The following is an 11,763-nucleotide window of genomic DNA, read 5'->3' as shown; positions in this document are numbered from 1 at the left end:
CGCAATATTGCATCTCTTACACAAGGTATCACACTGAACTCCTTGGTACGCTAGAGATGCAGTCACATGAAGGGCATTCAAGGCAAGTTGCCAAATAAAATGTTTATTTTTGGTGGGGCTCGAATTTTCCAAGGCTGAGCTTTTAGATTTGTACAGCTTAGACTGCACCTTGGTTCGGCGACCAAATCTTGAGCAAGCGTATAACTCGATTAAATATTGTATCTTTTGGAGTTCGTATAATGTCTGGCCAATCTATTTGGCTTATATGCTTTACTTATGGACATGCCCCTAATAATACCAACCTCTGGGTCCATAAATTTGTGAAGGCTGGACAAGTGCCACTTCTTAGTTGTTGGGTTAATTAAATGATTAACCATTAAATTTGGATGTCATTTGCTGGCCATGGGTTGTAATCAGGTATACATGGATCGTGTCATACTGTCATAGTATAACCTGAGCCTAACGTCCACATTGCTCCTTTTTCCACCAATCTCTTAGTTGAATAAATGTTTTGATGGTTCCAGACTAGCCAATGTAAACTCCGTTTTTTGCCATTAGAAATCCACCAGAAATTGGAGATTGTTGTAACACATGTACCGTCGCAAAAGAAGGAACAACATGTAATCCATCTGATCTGGTCAAGAACGTTTTTTTCTATAAAAATTCACCAACGAACAAATTTCAAACTGCAACTATTGAACTTACTAACCTGGGAAAAAGGGAAGAAGGGGTGAGTAAACAAGTTTACTCAGTGAGGAGATCAAACTCTGCCCACTGGACATACAATAATCACGTTACAAATATAATCAACAACCATTACTTAGCATAGATTCAGAATGTCTATCAGTCAAACAAACATCTTATTTTTCATCAATAACTTCTATATTATTTTATGCACTTTTGTTGCAATTACAACATTAAAACATTTCTTTTTCTTTATATTACTTGAGAAGTTTTACATTCCTTATAGGTTTGGCCATTATCACTTTTTCTGGCTCACAAACCCCATTCTTGAAAGACCACGGTCCATAGCTTGATTCTTCTCGTACTGCTCGTCAGCGGTTATGACCTGCAATGAACCCGTCGGTCCATTACAGTCCAACATCCTCAAATATCTTTTCTTTTCTCATTATCATTCTCATTCTCATTCTCATGTATGTTCATAATTATATTTATAATATAATATATACGTTAACTCATAACATTAAATCATGTAACTAATATGCTTCACATATATCATGTTACTAACAACCTACTTACTATACACACAAATCCAGGCAAACACATTCAGTTAACAAACAATTCTTGAATCTATACTCAACAACTATCGAAGAGTACATAAGAAAAAGGTTACTATTATCCGCAAATAACACTCTCACCTTAGTCACGGGATTGAATCCTTAATTTAGAACTAGCATCAACCGAAACCGTTTCGATAACAATCCTCAATCTGCAGCGTTGAGATTAACCGATCAATGATTATATTCCAATATGTCCATGATTTAATTTCATTATCACACCCGATTTAATTGTGCTGGCTCAAATAAATTAGTTAGATGTAGTTTAATAATTAATCAAACCAACAATCTAATAATTCATAATACCACAATCTAGTCCACGTAGGTTCACATGCTCCCAGTTTAATACCAATTCCTAAACCAGCCACAATACACGATTAACCAACGTCATCGTACGTAACCATGCATGACACCACAAACAACTCATGCACGTACGTTAAACAAGTTTCGATTCTGGACTTAAATCTCCTGGTTTAGTTGTAAAGTATTGGTTTAGCTATGAACAAACAACACAATACAACAACAAGACGAAACGTAAAGCTTCGTCGTTACCTCTTTCCGCAACTTTCCTCGACGGCTTGACTTGAAGAACTGATCATCTATTCATCTCTGGTAACAGAGAACCAAAAGGTCCAAAACAAATCTGCATCAACACCTCTAAATTTGATAGCAGCTCGATCATAAGCTCTGCAAGTACAAAACATTTATCAAAAAAAAAAAAAACAAACTCGAAACAAATCTGATGAGATGAACAAACACAATCCAAAAATTACCTAGCACCAACATGAGCAGTATCGAAACCACCTACTGCAACATGAGCAGTACTGCAACATCGACCAGTTCTTCTATAGAAGGTGACTCCTCTATACTGCGAATTTCTCGACCTTGTCCTCTCTTACTCTGGTTTTAGTCTGAACAAGAGGAAAAGTTACAGATTTACAAATTGAATTAGCAATTTAAAACACCAAAACAAAGAAGTTCACATAAATCTACTCTTGACTGAAACAATTTAGACATACCCAATAACTTACATTCTAATCAGTGAGAAGTTTTGTGTAATTTACAATTGCAGAAAACAGAAGTACCAAACAAAGTAATTTAAGCTTTGTAATTCCAGAAATTTATAAAACAAAGAGCTAATATTAGTCTCGTGTTTCTAATAAGTAGAGAAAAGAGAAGTAGAAGGGAAGAGCAAAACCGAAATTAATCTGGAGGTGACGGCGTACTGTACGGATGCGGCGGTTTCGAAACCTCGAAACGTCGTAGATCTTGATTTCGGCGGCCGTAGATCTCGATTCCCTCCTTCACGTTTCTAATTTCCCACCGATTACTTCCCAAGACGCTGGCGGGTGAGGAGAGATGGGTTCAATCAGAGGATTCTACTCCAACATTAGGGTATCAGGATTCAGGAGGTAACATTAGGTTTGGGTGAGATGGGTTTAGGGTCTGGGAACATGAGGTAGAGGAAGAGACTGAGGAAGAGGAGGCGACAGATAGTTCTCATGAAAGATTTTGTAGAGGAAGAAGAAACTAAGGAGGAAGAGATCGAAATTAGGTGTGGCGAAGAAAAACAAGAGAAAGATGAGAAAAATTAAGTTTTGTTCTAAGGAGGAAGAGTATAATTATGACGATTAGAAGTGTTTGTTTTTGTTTAAAGAGGAAAAAATTAAGTGGTCGTTAATCGGTCGCCGTATAACGATGCTTTTAAATCGGTCGCATAAAACTGACTGATTAATAACTGAGTATTAAAATCCGTCGGAAATTGGTTGTAAAACAGTCAGTATTTATCGATGGATATATTCGTTGGAAATTTTGTCGGTTTTTTCGACCGATTTTTAACAGTATAAATTGGTCGGTAATTTCCGACCGATTACCAACTAAATTATAAACTGACCATTATATTGGTCGGAAATTTAGTCAGAATTGGTGATGTTTTCGTGTAGTGTTACTTTGATTTTTCTTTCCCGAAGCACAATAATTTGGTTCCATTAAATATGACAGTGCCTAAACAACAATAGCACAGTTAGATCCAAATGTTAGCTACAAATTACAATGATGCAATAGTGCGCGTGCGGTGTGTTTGCGCGTGATCCTATAATCCCGAGGTCTCTCAGCTTTTTTCCAGTTTATAACTCGCTCCTCCAGGTTTTGGCTCGTGACTTTGTTTGCTCCTTTGCTTCGGGCTTCTGAACGTACAATGAGTTTACTTCATCATACCTGATATTTGGGCTCGTTTTTGGGCTTACCACTTACCAGGGTTACTAATAGCATCTGGACCAATTTAAAATATAGATATAAAATTATAAATTGCCATCTAATCGTTTTCATCAGAAATTGCCTAATTGTTTATACACATAATAAACTCCATTGAATACAAGTTTAATGACTTTAATTTGCGTATCAAACTAGTATGGGTTCATTATGTTGCGTCTTTTGGATTCTTTAAGTTAAAAGTGGTTGATAGTTCGGTTAAAAAGATGTAGCAAGTTACGCATGTTTAAAGAGCAAGAAGAACAACTTAGTGAAGATAGTCTTTGACGAGATTCTTGTACTCTTTATCTTGTTTTGAGATATGTGAGTATACTTGTTCATCTTTGCGCATATTTTAATTTGATATTAGCAGAACTTAAGATTAATTTCCTTGTCTGAGCCAATTGAAGTCACACTATGTGTCGTCAGCCTCTTGAATCACTTTGTATGTTAAACGACGAGGAAAAGAAGGCTGCGATTTGCTTTTTTTTTTCAACAGTGTACTTTATATGAATTTAAATCCAAATAGTAACACAATGACGACGACTCTAATAATAATTAAGTAGTGAAGGAAAAAAAAAAGGTTCAACTTTGTTTCAGTCATGTTAATTAACACCAACTATTTTGGTTTTAGTAGTGAAAACATTAATTTATATGTACAAAAAGGCCTTTGACTTTTTGATAAACAAATAGTGTTTTACAACGGGTCTTCGAATCCTCGGCAGATGTACGCATTATACTAGTATTTAAATCAGGAAACTGTGTGGAAGAACCCTACTTAGTAGTTACAAATTGTAACCACAGAGAAGAACTACACAAACGAAGAAGACTAGTGTTTATCTCGACTAAGAACATCACACTAATAATACTATGAAGTATGAACTATGACTACGGACAGCAAATTATATCTCATAAGGGATGCTTTAAAACACTAGTCTCGCAATTTTAAAGACCCAAATTATGATTCCTAAACACACTATAGCCAAGTAATTAACAACAAAATGTCAAAGAACTTGGAGAAGCTTAATAGAGAAGAACTTGGTGAAGATTCACAGAGAATAACTTACCTTGCAGATTAAGAACAAAGATGATCTAAGTTTAAACGCAAGAATCAAAGAGGAAATCGAAGAAATCTCTCTCGCGCACTCGCAGTCGCAGCCGTCGAGAGCAAAAGTTCTTTAGGTTTTTGGATTAGGTTAGAACTAATCAAACCGGTTTATAAGTTTATATAGGTAGGGTTAATTTTCGGTTACCCGTCCGTTTACCCTCTCCGAACCGAACCGAATATAAAACCGAAAATTATTATTTCCCTTTCCGATCGGATAACAACCAGATCAATAATCGAACCGATTTGTCCAAATTCAGTTCGAGTCGGTTCGGACAAATCGGTTCGGTTTAGATTGGCAGACCTAGTTACAATAGTCATTGAACATACCTTCTTGATTTTGATATCTATAAAATAGGTCGATTGGCCGATAGAGCCAAAAAGTCAATATCAGTCTAAACTCTTTAATATTTTACACTCTCCCAATTCGAAAAGAAAACTCATCTGTTGTTTATCTACTAGGTGCTTTCCCACGCAACGCGTGGCTTGTAGTATAGTTGACACTTTCTTGTTTTTTTTGGTCTTTTCGTTTTCTCTTTTATATTATTTCGTTTTAATTAGGTATATACGGGCTTCGCAGTCACTTGTATTTATACACTATACGTTTATACCATTTCGTTTAGATTTGTACAATTGTGGCGTTTATTTTTTATGAATTATAAGGATGTTGTTTTTTGCTTTTGAGGATCCAATCTTATCATTGACTGATATTGTTCCCAATACATTTATTAACTGCTTATGTAAACCCTTCATACGTTGATGTTTCAATAATAAGTTATTTTTTAAAAATAATTATCTTCCATGTAAGTGATTATGTTTGTATGCCCATGTTTTGGTCTAATATCAATAAGATCGTTTCTGATTTTCTTTAGTTGGCTTTGAAACCAATTTTGAGTTAAGCAAATAATGGGTCGAATTATGGTGTTAATAAGTAATATAAATTCTTATGTATATATTGTCTATATGTGACTATAAGTTTGGCTACCTAAAAAATTCTGTAATATTTAAATATAATCTTGAACATATATATATATGTATATATATTTTTATTTGTGGGAGGAATGTATGGAATTATTGGATAGAAGTTATTTTTGAGTTAAATGACCTTTTATGCCTTTAAAGTGAGTTAAATATTAATAAATTTTTATATGTGTCTTGAATTTTTTTTAAAGGAATATCAAGTGTTTCCTTCCAAATTTGAAGTAACATAGTATTTTAGTTTTCTTATATGATTTTATGAACTTCAATATAAAGGTTTTTCAAAGTAATAAGTATACTCACATTGATTGAATTATAAAATTTGGAGAAATGTTTATTTCGATTAATCATCTGCTCTTTTAAATATATTAAATAAGTATGTTGTTGTTCCTACAAATAGGACAAGATATATTATAGTTTAACCATGGAGTTAATCAATGGAAATGGAACTTGTGATTGCAAGACAAAATGCTTATATATATTATGTTACACATTGATCGTTTAAAAATGAATAGGAACATCTAATTCTCAAATCAAGTTGATTTTTTTGTTAAAACCAACATATANCCTTTTATGCCTTTAAAGTGAGTTAAATATTAATAAATTTTTATATGTGTCTTGAATTTTTTTTAAAGGAATATCAAGTGTTTCCTTCCAAATTTGAAGTAACATAGTATTTTAGTTTTCTTATATGATTTTATGAACTTCAATATAAAGGTTTTTCAAAGTAATAAGTATACTCACATTGATTGAATTATAAAATTTGGAGAAATGTTTATTTCGATTAATCATCTGCTCTTTTAAATATATTAAATAAGTATGTTGTTGTTCCTACAAATAGGACAAGATATATTATAGTTTAACCATGGAGTTAATCAATGGAAATGGAACTTGTGATTGCAAGACAAAATGCTTATATATATTATGTTACACATTGATCGTTTAAAAATGAATAGGAACATCTAATTCTCAAATCAAGTTGATTTTTTTGTTAAAACCAACATATATGAATTTAAATTTAACTATGCAAATTTGAAAAATAAATATGAATAGATTAGAAAGGCAAGAAAATATAAAATAAATATTTTATTTTTATATATATAAAATAAAAATTGAAAACAATGTTAAATATATATAATACTTTCTAAATTAAAATATAGAATCAAACTCTTACAAGTTACAACACATATGAGATATAACAACATTTGATATTAGTGGGAGAGGAGGAGAGAATGATTACTATAAGATGGTAATCCAAATTAGATAATGGAGATGAATCTTTAAAAAATAGAACAATGTAATATATATATATATATATATATATATATATAATACTTTCTAATTAAAATATAGAATCATACTGTTACAACACATATGAGATATAACAACATTTGATATTGGTGGGAGAGGAGCAGAGAATGATTACTTATAAGATAATAATCCAAATTAGATAATGGAGATGAATCTTTTAAAATAAGAACAATGTAAAATATATATCATGTAGTCTCTAAAATTAAAATTTACCATTCAAAATTTACAATGAAATTTTTTTGTTTTTTACAACCCATACAACAAAAATAAGAAGAAAAAAAATGATTTGAGGTATTGTAGAAGAGAATGAGAGAATGTGAAAATGAGATAGTAAAAGAATGCTAATATGAGAGAATGCTTATTTATATGATAAGAAATGATGAAGTTACATTTAGAATTATGGAGTTACAATAGTAATTTATTGTGTTTGAATAAAATTGAGCGGTGGAATATGATTAATGCATAATTTATTTTATTTTCATTTATAATTTTATTTTAATGTGTGAGTTAAATGTATTGTGTTTATTGAGTCTTAAATATTGTTTAAACCAATTAGAAAGCAAATAAAAAATAAAAAATTAGAAAACATTAAATGTAAATCAACCAATAAGGAGAGACCAAAACCTTACTTTTATATATATGATATATTGCTTTAAACTTTGAAATGAGAAATATATTATAAACAATAATTTTACATGAGAAATATATTAATTTAGCCAACCAAAATATGAATATAAGTTTAGCCAACCAAAATAATTAAAAAATATTAAAATTTAACCAAAAACATTTTCTATTGAAAGATAAATAAGTTAGTAGGAGGAATGGATTAATGTAAAATTATTGGATAGGAGTTACATTTGAGTTAAATGGAGTTACATGCCTTTAATTATAAATAAATATTTTAATTTTTTATAACCTAAAATAAAAGGAATACCAAGTGGTCGAATCAAAATTCACAAGATTTGGTTGTTTGTTGATATAAACTCAACACTTACACATCATATTTCAAAATAAAATAAAATATTACTTTTGAAGTGACAAACTAAATTAGTTTTCTTATAAAATTATATGAACTTAAATCTCAATAATTTTTAAAACCCCAAGGATAACTTATATCTTTTTGGTTTTTTTTTTTCACTCATCAATTTAATTTATAGTGCTAGATTTCATACTAATGGTTTCACCTTTAGAAAATTTAGTTAAATGGTATTTTTAAAATTATATTTTATTTTTATATTTCAGTTCCAGTTGATTATGATTTCTTTTTTGGATCATTTTTTATTTTGATTAAACACACAAAAACCAATTGTTTAATTATGTTCTTTTTGTTTTCAAAAACCTCAGATCATAAAAAAAAATTATATTGATCTTTGCAGATTTATCAATTGGATCACAAAACAAAATAGTCTTTATAAATAGAGTTGATAGACTTTACAAAACAAAATAAACTTTATAAATAAATAATTATATTGATCTTTAAATATTATATTGATATTTATAAATTATTAAAAATGATACATGAATATGTGAGATAACCGGAGACATAATAGATAATTAGATATGGATCATTTCAACTTCATGATCTTATTGTGTGGTGAATATTGTAAGAAAGTATGAAAATAATGATTTATAGGATGTTAATATAAAATAGACAATAGAGATAAACCTTTTAAAAGATTAAAAGAATATATATAAAATATACATATCATACAAACTCTAAAACTAAGCTTTTACGATGATATTTGATTTGATTTTTTATAACCCATACAACAACAATAACAAAAAAAAACACAAAAGTACGTTGTGTAACTCGCCATGATGCCATGAGATCAACGGCTCACGTCCTCCGTCGCTTAAACTCGCCGGAGGATCTCACACCATCAAGAAAACGACGTTGTGTAAGTCGCAGCTACGGCCACATGGACGGGCAGGTCTGGTGATCATCTACGCGCACTCTCCCAAAGTGATCCACACGCGGACCGAGGACTTCATGGCCCTGGTTCAGAGGCTCACGGGTCTAGAGGATATTATTAGACGGAACAATAATTACGATGTCAGCGAATCATCATCTTCCGTGGTGACGGAAGAGGTTAACGTCGGTGGTGATCATTACACGGCGGAACCGTTTAGCCAGGAGAGAACACAACGACAAAAGCTAGCTGATATGCCATTGTTCACACCGAGCTCGATGACTTTGTTTGGTTCTGCAACTCAACTTCTATACATGTCCCCGAACGGAACCGATTCGTTTTAATTTCACCTTCGGTTTTTAAATTCAAATAAGACTTTTGATTTATAATATACTTCTATGATGTTGTATTATATGTATAGTTTGTTCATTCGTTTATTGATAAGTTATTTTATTTAGTCTTGATTAGTTGGTGTAAATATCACTTATTTCATAAACCAAAAAAAAAAAGATATGTCACTCTGTACTTTGGTTGAATTTTAAAACGTAACAGTTAGGTTTTTAAAATATTTTCTGTAACGGCAGTTTTTTTTTTTTTTGTCACTGTAACGGCAGTTTAAAAGAATATATATCAACAAGAATTGTTCCATGAATCTGATTGATGATAAATAAGTTTGCATTAGTAAAATATAAATATAAATGTAACTTAATTAGAACTTGGAATTAAGCTACAAAAATAGTGGTATTTTAATTTATTTTCTCTTCTTACTATAATTTATTCCGATCTTTTAATTTGGGTTTACCATGATAAGTGTCACCATACGAAGGCTGATCAATTGTGAAAAGAATATTAAATTTTACAAAAAGATGTCACAATACTATTAAGGGAAAAAAGCCTAAAAATACCCCATTTATTTTTTATTTGGAAGTTTAATACATTGTCTTTTTTAATTGGAAGAAAAATACCTCGTCTAATTTTCATTGGTTTAAAAATACTTAGTCTTTAAATTTTTGGTAGATTCCAACCTATGACTTAACCGTTGTTAACGGACGTTACAGATCATTTAACGGACGTTAAAGTCTAACCACACGAACTTTTATAGATATATACAACACGATAAAGCTAATTAGATGATTTTTGTCCTAGTGGTTACGAGTGAGTTGGGTACATCTCGACACCAGTGTTCGGGTTCGAGAGACATCAAACCGCTGAAGTTTTTTTTTCTTTTAATTTCTTTTTTCTCTTTCTCCTTCAGTTGGATCTGTGAACTCTCCCCAATCATCATCCTTACCGTTGTTGGCCGTTTTTTTCTTTTAATTTCTTTTTTCTCTTTCTCCTTCAGACATCTGTTGGATCTGTGAAAGAAATTGTTTGGATTTTGTGGAATAGTCTTCTTCTTCTTTGTCTATCTATCAATACTGGCCAACAACAACTCTCTGATCTGTTTTGAGATATTCTGTAATTAGATCTGACGAATCCGAACAAATTTTCAATTTTTTTATCTGGAATCTGAAGTATTAGACGAACTCTCCCCAATCATCATCCTTACCGTTGTTTGTAGTGAATACATTGACGGTTGGCTAAGGGAGAAGAAGAAATTGATGTTGTTAGATCGGGAAAACCATTGTAATAGATGGATTTGAAAACTTCCGTTTTAGTCGGCCACCATCAATGTCGTTAGGGTTGCGATTAGTAAAGAAAATGACTTAATAATTACGATTTTACCATTCTGTTAAAAAATATTTTTTAAAAATCAAAAGGTGTACGAGAGTGGCTTCTAACATGGGTTCTAAAGTATTACCAAAACATATTATACCACCAGACCATACCAATATATTTGAAGCAAAGTGTATCCAAAATATATATATCTATATATACACACATGGTTAGACTTTAGCGCTTGTTGAATGATCTGTAACGTCCGTTAACGACGGTTAAGTCACGGGTTGGAATCTACCAAAAATTTAAAGACTAAGAATTTTTAAACCAATGAAAATTAGATGAAGTATTTTTCTTCCAATTTAAAAAGACAAGGTATTAAACTTCCAAATAAAAAATAAATGGGTATTTTAAGGCTTTTTTCCCATACTATTAATATCGTTACAGGCAGATTCAGTTGTCTATATACCGCTCATCTATATAGAAATTCAAAACTGCTGCAAATTTTTCGTTATTTGAGAAAGATTAGAGTGAGGACGTTTGGAGATGTGTTGCGAGAGCAATTTAGCAAATGACTCTCGGACTGGGTCACGTTGATTTTCTTGTAGCACATCTATGACCAAGTTCAACTGCGCAGCTTAAATAAGTACCAATTTTTTATTTTATTTAACAGTTTGGGAGAGCCAACAGGTAGTTCAAAGAAAATTTCATTTTGAATAAATTCTTACATTTTAAATTTCTTGTGGCATTCACATGGCAAAATTTGTTAAATTATAGTTTTCTGTAAAATTTGATATACAATTCGTTTTTCTATTCCAAAAATGATGTGAATGATATGTTCACCAAAATTACCTTTGATCAAAAGGGAAGAAAAAAAATAGAAAGATATGTTCACCTCAAATTTTTTTAAATTTATCCAAAAGTGAGACTATGAGGAGAGACAAATTTAACTCGTCTTCTTCATATAATCTTGTAATACGTATAGGGCCTTCTTATTGGCGTATAGGGCCTTCTTATTGAGCCAAGAAGACTAACTAAAATATATGAATATATCTCTATATTCATCATTATAGATCCTAGGCCCGTTATTGAATAGTGAGATAGTATTTGTAATTAATTTTGTTTTATTTACTAATAATAATAATAATTTATTCCCACTATGAATTTCTTTTGGAAATTTTTTCATAAAAACCACTAAAATAAGTTTCTTTTAAATACCAATTTTAGTTTTATTTTTTCAAAAATACCACAG

General features: G+C 31.1%; 1 long non-coding RNA gene across 2 annotated transcripts; it reads right to left on the bottom strand.

The window, feature by feature from the left end:
* On the bottom strand, positions 213-2,951 carry LOC104701469. 2 transcript variants are annotated; one of them, XR_753829.2, is made up of 6 exons: positions 2,497-2,951; positions 2,072-2,209; positions 1,851-1,985; positions 1,380-1,450; positions 710-1,069; positions 213-629 (listed from the first exon to the last, which is right to left on the bottom strand). It is a non-coding gene; the product is annotated as an uncharacterized LOC104701469 (long non-coding RNA). The 2 variants fall into 2 exon arrangements; XR_002032798.1 differs by having other exon boundaries at positions 710-1,450.

This window comes from Camelina sativa, chromosome 7, assembly GCF_000633955.1.
Source record: "Camelina sativa cultivar DH55 chromosome 7, Cs, whole genome shotgun sequence".
Classification (NCBI taxonomy): Eukaryota; Viridiplantae; Streptophyta; class Magnoliopsida; order Brassicales; family Brassicaceae; genus Camelina; species Camelina sativa.
This window is presented reverse-complemented; position numbering and strand designations above follow the sequence as displayed.